Source organism: Eleutherodactylus coqui, chromosome 5, assembly GCF_035609145.1.
Source record: "Eleutherodactylus coqui strain aEleCoq1 chromosome 5, aEleCoq1.hap1, whole genome shotgun sequence".
Lineage (NCBI taxonomy): Eukaryota > Metazoa > Chordata > Amphibia > Anura > Eleutherodactylidae > Eleutherodactylus > Eleutherodactylus coqui.
The window spans coordinates 185,374,427-185,388,650 of record NC_089841.1 but is presented as its reverse complement, the minus strand read 5'-3'; positions in this window follow the sequence as shown (position 1 = coordinate 185,388,650).

Here is a 14,224-nt window from a genome sequence, read left to right as displayed (position 1 = left end):
CTCTCCTGGGCCTCCGCTCTCTCCCCGTACTGACAGCTGGCACTAGTTCCTCCTCCGCCAGCGCTGCTCCCAACATCGCGTCCAGTCACTGCATCCCATGTTCTTCTGCCGCAGCTCTAATCCTCTGAAGCAGGGCCTCCATGTTGGTAAGTCTTGAGAGTTACCTGCAGCAATCTTCTCTACGCTGCCTTCTGTCTTGGGACTTCTACCCTGCTTCTTCTTCTCACCCTCTGTCTTGGGACTTTACTACTCACCCCAAATCACTTTTATTCTCTCTTGGGACTTCAGACTTCACTCTTCACTTCTTCTCTATCTTCCTCTCGGTCTTCTTCCTAAGTAAAATGGCTCCCACTGCCAGGTCACGTGATCGCTTTTCAACCATCTCCACCCAGTCACTGCCCCTTTTTCCACCACTCCTTTTTTCCAGAAAGCTCTCTGCTTTTGTAATTAACCTTTTCACTCCCCATTAACCCCGTCATGCCTGCCTCCTCTTACTGCCTTCCCGGCTCCGGCATTACTAGTGTTTCTGCACTTATGCTGATTTGAAAGTGCCCTAATGGAATCTCATGTGTACAGCAAAACCTCTCTGAAATCACACAAAATTGCATTAAAAAGTGATCTTCTAGTGGTGGCAGCATTCTGAAAGATGATGTCCTATGTGTGAGTGACACTTGTGGATCATGTGTTCTACATGTAAATCCAAAAGAGGGGTAAAGATGGCAGCAATCTGGTGCAAGTAAAAATGCTTTATTCCTCCAAATGCAGAAACAACGTTTCGACTCTTGGTGAGTCTTTTTCAAGTATAAAATACACAGCAACATTCCACACTTTAATAGTACATACATTAATGGCTTAACCTATCACAATACATGTCATAACAATTGTTACCTCCCCCAAGAAACAGGTGAGTTACATCCATGGTTGGTGTCATCATGGCGATTTGTAACCTCATATGTGTGTCGGCGCGTCCGCTGAACTCTACTGCGCATGTCTGTATCCCACAATGCCCCGCGTGCAGGGGAACTCTCGCGTTAACACACTCATAGGTGCTCCATAGCGTACCGCACACCGCGCATGAGCGGAGGGCTCCGGGAGACCACATACCATCATTGATGAGCGTTCAAGATGTCACATACTCCGGTATCGTGAGATTCATCATGTGGATATCAAGCTATATTCATGTATCTCGTGAAAATCACATAGTATCATCATATGACCGTATTGAGTGAAATTTTCAATGGTTAGTAGACATAACATGGTGTTAGCCTAAACTGTTTGCGCACGCGCCAGACTTGGCGTGTTTTTGGGTTTGAGCATGAAAGGGAAGAAGAAAGGAGAGCAGAAATGTAGAAGAAAGAGAGAAGCTGAGAAACAGAGAGAAGTGGAGGCAGAGGAAGAGAGTTAGCTGTGACAGTGAGTAGAGGGGAGTCTGCTGTCGCAGGGAGAGTGAGCTGCGGAAGTAAGGAGAGGAGGAGATGTTGAGATGCAGAGGACAGGAGAGATGAAGAGAGGGAGATAAGGAGATGCAGATATAAAGAGGGATGGAGAAAAGAAATTCAGAGGAAAGTCCCAGTATATAAACGTGTTATACACAAGTATCTTCATTGTTGCACATTGTATATAATTCACTGGTAATTCGCTGGAGATATCATTTGTTACTCACTGTGTGTTGAAGAGTACTAGCTCCTCTCCCTGTCTGACTTAATAATAACACCGTGTTTACTACAAGTTAAGCAGAATATCTGGCTCCGTGTGTTATTCAGCACCTCACAACTACAAATCATGCCCAAGGGCACTAGTGTCTCGAACAAAAAAAAACAATCGTAATTAGCCACTAATTAGCCCACCATAAGTGATCAAGTACCTCCAACAGGTCATGTTTCTAGCATCTCTTCAGTATTGCTGAGGTGATGCAATTATTTTCAATGCCTTTCAAAATGGTCACAGGTGTTCTCCCAAACCATAACCTCTGGGGGCCATTTAGGACTGAAGTTGAGAAACATCAGTATAAGTGTCATTGACACCTCTACAGGCAATTTAGACTTAATAAAAGCCTCACTCATATTTCTATGCATGAAACTAAATGCAGCAGGGGTGTAACTACCGTCGTAGCAGTCATAGCCATAGGCCTATGTCTCAGTTGAGGCCTGAGTTCCAGGCTCGCCGGAGAATGGGGTTACTAGGTGGGAGAAGACTATAAAAAACAAACTATATACTGGTCTCTTTCACTCCCTCTGATGCTCCTCTCTGGTCCTTCCTCCTTCTGGTTAGTGTGATCACATGCTAAATGACACATGATTAGAGATGAGCAAACGTACTCGTCCGAACTTGATACTCGTTCGAGTATTAGCGTGTTCGAGATGCTCGTTACTCGTGACGAGTACCACGCGATGTTCGAGTTACTTTCACTTTCATCTCTGAGACGTTAGCGCGCTTTTCTGGCCAATAGAAAGACAGGGAAGGCATTACAACTTCCCCCTGCGACGTTCAAGCCCTATACCACCCCCCTGCAGTGAGTGGCTGGCGAGATCAGGTGTCACCCGAGTATAAAAATCGGCCCCCTCCCGCGGCTCGCCACAGATGCATTCTGACATAGAGGAGGGAAAGTGCTGTCTTGGTGGAGCTGCTATAGGGAGAGCGTTAGGAGTATTTTAGGCTTCAAGAGCCCCAACGGTCCTTCTTAGGGCCACATCTAACCGTGTGCAGTACTGTGGAGGCTGCTTTTTGCAGTGTTGCACTTTTTTTTTTTTTGGTATGTCGGCCGTGCAGAGCATTGCGCCCTGCAGTAATACTCCAGGGCCAGAAGTGGTGGTTAGGCAGGGACAGAAGACATATTGATTGAATATACGCAGTGGGCCTTTGCAAAAACATTTGGGGAAAAAAATCTATTTGGGCTGCCTGTGGCTGTGCTCAGTGTTCTGGGTCTCTGCTGGGTGTAGTAGTCCTCCAAATTCATACGCAGCCAGCTAAGTGTTACAGCAGGCTTGCGCAAAATTATTTCTTCACACTGTCTGGGCTGTTAAATCACCGCTGTATTGCAGTCCACAGTGCAACACTCTGCAGTTATTTGACATACTCCAGGGCCAGTAGCGGTGAGGCAGGGACAGAAGACATATTGATTGAATATAGGCAGTGGGCCTTTGCAAAAACATTTGGGGAAAAAAATCTATTTGGGCTGCCTGTGACTGTCCTCAGTGTTCTGGGTCTCTGCTGCGTGTAGTAGTCCTCCTAATTCATACGCAGCCAGCTAAGTGTTACAGCAGGCTTGCGCAAAATTATTTCCTGGCTCTGTCTGGGCTGTTAAATCACCGCTGTATTGCAGTTCACAGTGCAACACTCTGCAGTTATTTGACATACTCCAGGGCCAGAAGTGGTGGTTAGGCAGGGACAGAAGACATATTGATTGAATATAGGCAGTGGGCCTTTGCAAAAACATTTGGGGAAAAAAATCTATTTGGGCTGCCTGTGACTGTCCTCAGTGTTCTGGGTCTCTGCTGCGTGTAGTAGTCCTCCTAATTCATACGCAGCCAGCTAAGTGTTACAGCAGGCTTGCGCAAAATTATTTCCTGGCGTTCCGTAAGCGAAGTCAGCCTCCAACCACAGGCCAATAAGCGGCACATTTAATTACAGCGTTCTGTTTCTGCATTACTGGTAATACAGCATGCTGAGGGGTAGGGTAGGCCTAGAGGACGTGGACGCGGGTGAGGACGCCGAGGCCCAAGTCAGGGTGTGGGCACAGGCTGAGCTCCTGATCCAGGTGTATCGCAGTCGACTGCTGCGGGATTAGGAGAGAGGCATGTTTCTGGCGTCCCCACATTCATCGCACAATTAATGGGTCCACGCGGTAGACCTTTATTAGAAAATGAGCAGTGTGAGCAGGTCCTGTCGTGGATGGCAGAAAGTTCATCCAGCAATCTATCGTCCACCCAGAGTTCTGCGCTGTCCACTGCTGCAACTCAGAATCCTCTGGCTGCTGCTCCTCCTTCCTCCCAGCCTCCTCACTCCATTACAATGACACATTCTGAGGAGCGGGCAGACTCCCAGGAATTCTTCTCGGGCCCCTGCTCAGATTGGGCAGCAATGGTTCCTCTCCCACCAGAGGAGTTTATCTTGACTGATGCCCAACCTTTGGAAAGTTCCCAGGGTCCGGGGGATGAGGCTGGGGACTTCCGGCAACTGTCTCAAGACCTTTCAGTGGGTGAGGAGGCCGATGACGATGAGACACAGTTGTCTATCAGTGAGGTAGTAGTAAGGGCAGTAAGTCCGAGGGAGGAGCGCACAGAGGATTCGGAGGAAGAGCAGCAGGACAATGAGGTGACTGACCCCACCTGGTTTGCTACGCCTACTGAGGACAGGTCTTCAGAGGGGGAGGCAAGGGCAGCAGCAGGGCAGGTTGCAAGAGGCAGTGCGGTGTCCAGGGGTAGAGGCAGGGCCAGACCGAATAATCCACCAACTGTTTCCCAAAGCGCCCCCTCGCGCCATGCCACCCTGCAGAGGCCGAGGTGCTGAAAGGTCTGGCAGTTTTTCACTGAGAGTGCAGACGACCGACGAACAGTGGTGTGCAACCTTTGTCGCGCCAAGATCAGCCGGGGAGCCACCACCACCAGCCTCACCACCACCAGCATACGCAGACATATGATGGCCAAGCACCCCACAAGGTGGGACGAAGGCCGTTCACCGCCTCCGGTTTGCACCGCTGCCTCTTCCCCTGTGCCCCAACCTGCCACTGAGATCCAACCCCCCTCTCAGGGCACAGGCACTACCGTCTCCTGGCCTGCACCCACACCCTCACCTCCGCTGTCCTCGGCCCCATCCACCAATGTCTGTCAGCGCACCGTCCAGCCGTCGCTAGCGCAAGTGTTGGAGCGCAAGCGCAAGTACGCCGCCACGCACCCGCACACTCAAGCATTAAACGTGCACATAGCCAAATTTATCAGCCTGGAGATGCTGCCGTATAGGGTTGTGGAAATGGAGGCTTTCAAAAGTATGATGGCGGCGGCCCCGCGCTACTCAGTTCCCAGTCGCCACTACTTTTCCCGATGTGCTGTCCCAGCCCTGCACGACCACGTCTCCCGCAACATTGTACGCGCCCTCACCAACGCGGTTACTGCCAAGGTCCACTTAACAACGGACACATGGACAAGCACAGGCGGGCAGGGCCATTATATCTCCCTGACGGCACATTGGGTGAATTTAGTGGAGGCTGAGACAGAGTCAGAGCCTGGGACCGCTCACGTCCTACCCACCCCCAGAATTGCGGGCCCCAGCTCGGTGGTGGTATCTGCGGCGGTGTATGCGTCCTCCACTAAGGCACCCTCCTCCTCCTCCTCCTCCTCCAACGCAACCTCTGTCTCGCAATCAAGATGTGTCAGCAGCAGCACGTCGCCAGCAGTCGGTGTCGCGCGGCGTGGCAGCACAGCGGTGGGCAAGCGTCAGCAGGCCGTGCTGAAACTACTCAGCTTAGGAGATAAGAGGCACACGGCCCACAAACTGCTGCAGGGTCTGACAGAGCAGACCGACCGCTGGTTTGCGCCGCTGAGCCTCCAACCAGGCATGGTCGTGTGTGACAACGGCCGTAACCTGGTGGCGGCTCTGCAGCTCGGCAGCCTCACGCACGTGCCATGCCTGGCCCACGTCTTTAATTTGGTGGTTCAGCGCTTTCTGAAAAGCTACCCACGCTTGTCAGACCTGCTCGGAAAGGTGCGCCGGCTCTGCGCACATTTCCGCAAGTCCCACACGGACGATGCCACCCTGCGCACCCTGCAACATCGGTTTCATCTGCCAGTGCACCGACTGCTGTGCGACATGCCCACACGGTGGAACTCTACGCTCCACATGTTGGCCAGGCTCTATGAGCAGCGTAGAGCTATAGTGGAATACCAACTCCAACATGGGCGGCGCAGTGGGAGTCAGCCTCCTCAATTCTTTACAGAAGAGTGGGCCTGGTTGGCAGACATCTGCCAGGTCCTTGGAAACTTTGAGGAGTCTACCCAGATGGTGAGCGGCGATGCTGCAATCATTAGCGTCACCATTCCTCTGCTATGCCTCTTGAGAAGTTCCCTGCAAAGCATAAGGGCAGACGCTTTGCACTCGGAAACAGAGCCGGGGGAAGACAGTATGTCGCTGGATAGTCAGAGCACCCTCCTGTCTATATCTCAGCGCGTTGAGGAGGAGGAGCATGAGGAGGATGAGGAGGAGGGGGAAGAGACAGCTTGGCCCACTGCTGAGGGTACACATGCTGCTTGCCTGTCATCCTTTCAGCGTGTGTGGCCTGAGGAGGAGGAGGAGGATCCTGAAAGTGATCTTCCTAGTGAGGACAGCCATGTGTTGCGTACAGGTACCCTGGCACACATGGCTGACTTCATGTTAGGATGCCTTTCTCGTGACCCTCGCGTTACACGCATTCTGGCCACTACGGATTACTGGGTGTACACACTGCTCGACCCACGGTATAAGGAGAACCTTTCCACTCTCATACCTGAAGAGGAAAGGGGTTCGAGAGTGATGCTATACCACAGGACCCTGGCGGACAAACTGATGGTAAAATTCCCATCCGACAGCGCTAGTGGCCGAAGGCGCAGTTCCGAGGGCCAGGTAGCAGGGGAGGAGCAGAGATCAGGCAGCATGTACAGCGCAGGCAGGGGAACACTCTCTAAGGCCCTTGACAGCTTTATGGCTCCCCAGCAAGACTGTGTCACCGCTCCCCAGTCAAGGCTGAGTCGGCGGGAGCACTGTAAAAGGATGGTGAGGGAGTACATAGCCGATCGCACGACCGTCCTCCGTGACACCTCTGCCCCCTACAACTACTGGGTGTCGAAGCTGGACACGTGGCCTGAACTCGCGCTGTATGCCCTGGAGGTGCTTGCTTGTCCTGCGGCTAGCGTCTTGTCAGAGAGGGTGTTTAGTGCGGCTGGGGGAATCATCACAGATAAGCGCACCCGCCTGTCAACCGACAGTGCCAACAGGCTTACACTCATCAAGATGAACAAAGCCTGGATTTCCCCAGACTTCTCTTCTCCACCAGCGGACAGCAGCGATACCTAAACAATACGTACGCTGCACCCACGGATGGAAGCATTGTTCTCTATCACCATCGAAAACGTGGACCTTTTAGCTTCATCAATCTGTGTATAATATTTATCCTCCTCCTCCTGCTCCTCCTCCTGAAACCTCACATAATCACGCCGAACGGGCAATTTTTCTTAGGCCCACAAGGCTCAGTCATATAATTTTTGTAAACAATTTTTATACGTTTCAATTCTCATTAAAGCGTTGAAACTTTCACCTGAACCAATTTTTATTTTAACTGGGCTGCCTCCAGGCCTAGTTACCAATTAAGCCACATTAACCAAAGCGATTAATGGATTTCACCTGCCCTCTTGGTTGGGCATGGGCAATTTTTCTCAGGTACATTAGTACTGTTGGTACACCAATTTTTGGGGGCCCTCGCCTACAGTGTAATCAAATTAATTTTTAGCCCACCTGCATTACAGCTGACGTTACATCAGCTGTGTTGGGCACTGCAATGGGATATATTTATGTACCGCTGGTGGGTTCCAGGGAGCCACCCATGCCGTGGGTCCACAGGGAGTTGTAACTGCATGTGTCCACTTCTAAAGAACCCCAGTCTGACTGGGGCATGCAGTGTGGGCCGAAGCCCACCTGCATTAAGCACGACATTACCTCAGCTGTGTTGGGCACTGCAATGGGATATATTTATGTACCGCCGGTGGCTTCCTGGCACCCACCCATGCTGTCGGTCCACAGGGAGTTGTAACTGCATGTGTCCACTTCTAAAGAACCCCAGTCTGACTGGGGCATGCAGTGTGGGCCGAAGCCCACCTGCATTAAGCACGACATTACCTCAGCTGTGATGGGCAATGCAATGGGATACATTTATGTACCGCCGGTGGGTTCCAGGGAGCCACCCATGCTGTGGGTGTACACGGAATTCCCATTGCGGAGTTGTACCTGCCTGTGACTATTTATAAAAAACCGCGGTCTGACTGGGGCATGCAGACACCTTGACAGAATGAATAGTGTGTGGCACATAGGTTCCCCATTGCTATGCCCACGTGTGCAGCTCCAGATGGAGGTGGCACAGGATTGGATTTCTCATTGCTTCTGTACAGCATTGTGGACTATCGCCCCGCCCCTTTTAAAGAGGGTCGCTGCCTAGCCGTGCCAACCCTCTGCAGTGTGTGCCTGCTGTTCCTCTGGCAGACGCACTTATAAATAGACATGAGGGTGGTGTGGCATGAGGGCAGCTGAAGGCTGGGCAGGGACAGTTTGGTGTGCGCTGTGGACACTGGGTCGTGCAGGGGGGTTGGGCAGCATGTAACCCAGGAGAAGGGGCAGCGGAGTGTCATGCAGGCAGTGATTGTGCTTTGTTGGAGGTAGTGTGGTGCTTAGCTAAGGTATGCATTCTTTTCAGAAGTAAAAATTGTTGAGAGGGGGGGGCCCACTCTTGCCGCTATTGTGGCTTAATAGTGGGACCTGGGAACTTGAGATGCAGCCCAACATGTAGCCCCTCGCCTGCCCTATCCGTTGCTGTGTCGTTCCCATCACTTTCTTGAATTGCCACGATTTTCACAAATGAAAACCTTAGCGAGCATCGGCGATATACAAAAATGCTCGGGTCGCCCATTGACTTCAATGGGGTTCGTTACTCGAAACGAACCCTCGAGCATCGCGATAATTTCGTCCCGAGTAACGAGCACCCGAGCATTTTGGTGCTCGCTCATCTCTACACATGATCACTGCGGCTAATCCCTGAACTCGGTGTCTGAGGCCACAGTGGTCCTGTTTCTTGACCATGCTACCCAAAGGGAACGAAGGATTGTTGCACTAGTATGAGTGAAAGAGGTGAGTATATTGTTTTTTTACAGCGTAAAAAAGGGAATTTATATTAATTGGGCATAAGAACATATTATTACTGATGGGGCTGAAAAAGCGCCATTAATACTGTGTGGAGGCAGGACAAAGGGCATTATTTTTGTGTGGAGGCAGGACAGAGGGCATTATTATTGTGTGGAGGCAGGACAGGGGGCGTTATTATTGTGTAGCCTGCTACATTGCGAGAGTCTGTTCACATAGTGGATTTTACCGCAGATCTGCAACAAATTTCACCCTTTCAATTGAAGGAGTGAGGTCTGCTGCAGATGAGTCAAAATCCATGTCATAATCTGCACCAATGCCTATGACACTTTTTTTTTGTGGCTTTTGATGTGGATTTTCCACTGCAGAAAATCAGCACTGATTGCGCTATATGTAAATATACCCTCAGGGACCTTTCACGCGAGCTGGAATAGGCCCACAGGAAACAGCACGGATGCGGATTTGGTCAACTAGTGTGGATTTTGCTGCCCCATAGGGACAATATGGTGATGCAGAAATGTCTGTGCAGATTAATTCTATCTCATGTAAAATGACCCTCGGGGACCTTTCATACGTGACGGAATAGGCCCCATGACGCACCGCAAGCCGCAATAAATTTCATACCAAAACCCAGACTACCTGCAGATTTTGATGCGGAATTGACAATGGCTTAAAACCTGCCTGGAATTCAGCTTCAAAATCCGCAGTAAGACCTGGATTTGGCTGCGCTCTGCAGCGTAATTCTGTCTCATCTGAAAGGTCTCTTAAGCTAATTCTACACGGGCGATTGCGATTTTGCCACGAGAAAGTCATGGCAAAAATCACATCTTTATTCACTGCGATTTATGAGAATAATCTCGCACAGCATTGCTGCAGCCCATGATAAGATTGTGAGATTTTTAATCACAAAAGTCAATGGGACTTTGTGATGTTAAAATCGCATCGCATTGCAACGCGCATGTGCAGCATTGCAATATGATAAAAGTAGACTTCCATAGGAATACATGGAAGATTAAAAAAAAAAAAATCGCACATCGCAGAAAGATACAGCAAGCCAAAATTTTTTATCCTCTCAACATCACATCAGTGAAAACATCGCAGATGGGAAGAAAACCATTGTAAATTATTGGTTTTATATTTTGCTTTTTTACTGACTATCGCAGCAGGCGAAAATCACGTGATTTTCTTGCCCGTGTGGAGCCAGCCTTAGACAGTTTCATACATTTGTTCCATTGTGTACTGTTAGGGCTTCTGCAGATAAGCGTAGGTGTAGATATGCTCCTGATAGCATGATATATATGCACTGTGGAGCGTTATCGCGGGCTATCACGCACGTCTCTGCGCATTCTGTTCTTTTGTGTATATATTTATATATATATATACATATATATATATATATATATATATATACAGGAAATAATATTGTACTGTATTCCAATAATTCTATTTGCTCAGTCGTGTCCGTCTCTTGGATACTCTGTAGGCCAGTCCTCTCCATGCTTCTCTATTCTCTATGGAAGCTTTCAGTTTCCTGATGTCCGTTCCCATGTCCTTCTTGATGGTATCTGGCCAACATATCTTTTGTCTTCCCTGTTTCCTTTCACCGCTGACCATTCCAAGTACCGTGTTTCCCCGAAAAGAAGGCACCCCCCGATAGTAAGGCATAGTAAAGTGTGCTTGTATGTAAACATGCCCGCCAAACAGAACACCAGAGCATGCAGCTGTGATGCTTTTTAGCCCGCCGCCGCTGTCCCCTACCTTCACCGTCCGTTGCAGAGCAGCTGCATGCAGGACATGAAGACAGTCACCTGCCGCCAATCCCGATGTTCCCTTCCGCGGCCATCGCTTGTAAATGTGCAGGCATGTCAAGAGGCCCGTCCCCTGCTGCCATCCCCGTTGTCTCCTACTGCCAGATGTATCGGTAGATCTGCAGACAGTCTGCCGTTACCTCTTCTCCTGCCGCCGTTATCCTGTCCCTGCTGTGCTGTACGAGTGTGCTGTCGTGAGCTCCCCCTGCTGGCCGGAAAATGCCATATTGTACATTCTTTTCCTGCTGTACACGTCTGCTGTGATGAGCTCCCCCTGGTGGCCGGAAGCTACAATACCATCCCTGATTACAAGTGTTCATTTTTTTGTTAAATAATAAATGTGAATTCTTCTTCATTGAAAAATAAGACACCCCCTGAAAATAAGACGTAGCGCATATTTGGGAGCAAAAATTAATATAAGACACGTCTTATTTTCGGGGAAACAGTGTAGCATCTCTTTTTCCAGCAAATTCGCCCCTATCACTTGTTCAAAGTCCATCTCTGTCTGGTGATCTTGCCTTCCAGGGACACCTCTGGGTTGATACGGTCCAAGACACCTTTGTTGGTGACCCTAGCTGTTCCGGAGGAATGGTAGAAGTTTTCTCCAACATCACAGCTCGAAAGCTTCAATTTTTCCTCTGTCTGCTATCCTCAATGTCCACGTCTCATAGTCACATGACTATGAATGAAAGAGAGAAAAAAAGGACTTATGCTGGCAAGAATTTAGTACAGTTTAACAATAAGTGAAATTCTGAGAAGAGGACTTATTATTGGGGGGGGGGGGGGTCTTTCCTTGAGGCCCCCCTAGCAGTTTCAAAATCAGAAGGAGATTTTCCTAAGTCCACAAGCTTGGATCATGGAGTTATTCATTCAGATGACTCAAGTAATTAATACAGTAAGGCCCAATGACGATGGGCGGATTTCTTTTGGTGGAATCCCCTCAGAGGACCCTTGCGGAAGATCTGCAATTCAAGCCTCCCATGGGGAAGCATGGGCGTCCGCAACTGAATTAACCCCTTGAGTGGCACGCCCGGAAATTTTCCGGGACGAGCTCCACTGCCGATAGTGATATAGCCCGGAAGATTTCCGGGCTATGTATCACTATGGGAGCTGCAGAGCACAATGCCACAAGCTGTGACATTGTGCTCTGCCTGAACAGACCCACAGAGAACAAAGCAAGGGCTTTGAAAAACCAGCAGAAGATATTGCCGAACTGCCGGCAATCTCCTGCTTCTAAGTCTCCTGCTTTGTTTACAGGTTGCCATAGAGACCATCCGCTTGTCAGAAGCAAGCCGATGGTCTCCGTGGCAGGGAGAGCTGGTGCTTGGCTGTCAGAGAACAGCTAGGCACCAGCTCTTACAGCAGAGATCAGAGAAAACCTCCAATCTCTGCTGTGTTAACCCTTTACATGCTGCAGTCTATGTGACTGCAGCATATAAAGGGCTGTCACTGCAGCATGTAAAGGGCTGTCACCATCGGACCCCCCGGAATGTGATCAGGGGGTCCTGATGGGTCCCTGTGGAAGTCCCCTAAAGGGACAAAAGTAAAAAAAAAAACAAAAGTAAAAAAATTATAAAAAAATAATAAAAACACTTGTCTCCCTTTACTTGGTAAAAAATCAAAAATAAAATCACATATGTGGTATCCCTGCGTCGTAATGACCCAGAGAAGGAAGTTAGTACATTATTTAACCCCTTAATGACATGGCCCCTTTTTTTCTTTTCTTCCTCCCCCCTGTTTAAAAAATCACAACTTGTCCCGCAAAAAACAAGCCCTTATATGGCCGTGTCAATGGAAAAATGAAAAAGTTATGGCTCTTGAGACGCAGTTGCAAAATTAGTTGAAATTCAATGATTAGACCATTTAAAAACCTGCCCTGGTGGGTCTGACAGGGTGGTAGGAAACCCGCCACTCAAGGGGTTAAAGCATGCAGATTTGATTTGCGGATCTTTTGGTCCAGAAAACAAATCGAAGCATGCTCCATTTCAATGCTGTTCCCGCACGGTCGGCTTTGGGCCACGGATTCCGCAGGAAAGCGGGAGTTTAAAAAAAAATTATACTGCGCATGTGCAACGGCCGTCACTTCCGCAGTACAGAAAAAAAAGACCCGAACAGGTATGTGCGGTCGCTGGCCACAGCAGGGTCAGATTCCGCAGTGGGCTGCCACATGCAGAATCCAATCTGCCCGTGGAAATGAGGCCTTAACGCGGCAACGTATTTCGAGGCTGCATAAGGCCTCTTTATAAAGCATCAGGTGAGTCCTCATTTTGACCCTCACCATTTAATACAAATTTTCATGACTAGGTACAACGGAGTCGTCGCTGTGACCTCTTACCCCCCACCCCTTTTTAACCCCGGCTTATCTAAAATAAACACCGACAACTTCTTTTGGATTAAATTTGGCCACAGCAGCCAATTTATTATAAATATAACAATATATCATTAATAACACTTTTTAAACCCTGATCCTAACTACTATGGAGAGATCCTTGGAGTTCCCAACAAAAACTGTCTGTCGCCTCACCAACCAAGGAAAATAGGTGTCACTGTCTCCCGTCTCCTAAAAATCCTGACTCGGGAGACCCTATTTTCCAAACCACGCCTCCCGTCTCCAATCACCTGACTCAGGAGACTCGCCATTTTACCTCGAGTCACCAACCTCCCGACCCCGAGGCTATCTAGCCATACCCCGGCTATCAACAACCACAACTTTAGCAGGTAACCCCCTGCCAAAAACAAGAGGCGACAGACCCACCTACAATTTAAAACTAACCAGAGGGGGGAGGAGGTAACTCTACTAACCCCTGCCTCCCCCCTTACCCCCTCGTATATTGACTCCAAGGACCCCTCCCTAACGGCCACAGCCAGCACGGCTTGAAACCTCAAGCCTGCGCCGCCCTCCAAAACACCAAGGCGCGCTCCACTCCCTCCTGAACTGCCTCTAACCACAAATCCAAACCTATCTCATTTAAATGAACCCCATCCTGTCTCCAATAATTCCCCCTGCCCGATTCCAGATCTATATATCGCACCGCGACCCCCCCATTCCTTCCCACAAAGCGAGACACTTCTCTATTAAGTTTTATTCTCGCCTTGTCTAAGCCTCTTGCTGTCCGCACAAACTTCCATATCTGTCTTGGTACGATCTCCGACCACACCACCACCATCTTCTTATGCGCCGCTAACAATCTCAGGATATCATACCTGATATCCCTCGATAAGTCCCTAAAAGGCCTCTTCCCCAAATCATTCCCCCCTGCATGTATTACGACTATGTCCGGGGCCCTGTCTAAACCCACCATCCTCTCAAATTCCTGCAACACTTTGCACCAAGACATCCCTCTAATTCCCATCCATCTCAAGACCACCTCTGACCTAGGAAACCTCAACTGTCTCCCGTCCTGCCTCACGCTAACCCTCTCCGCCCCCCAATAAACATATGAGTGGCCCATAATCCAAACTAACGCCGATTGTGGACCTGAAACAAAAGGGAAAAAACAATATTGACCAACTCCCCTTTTTTATTATTCGCCCCCCTC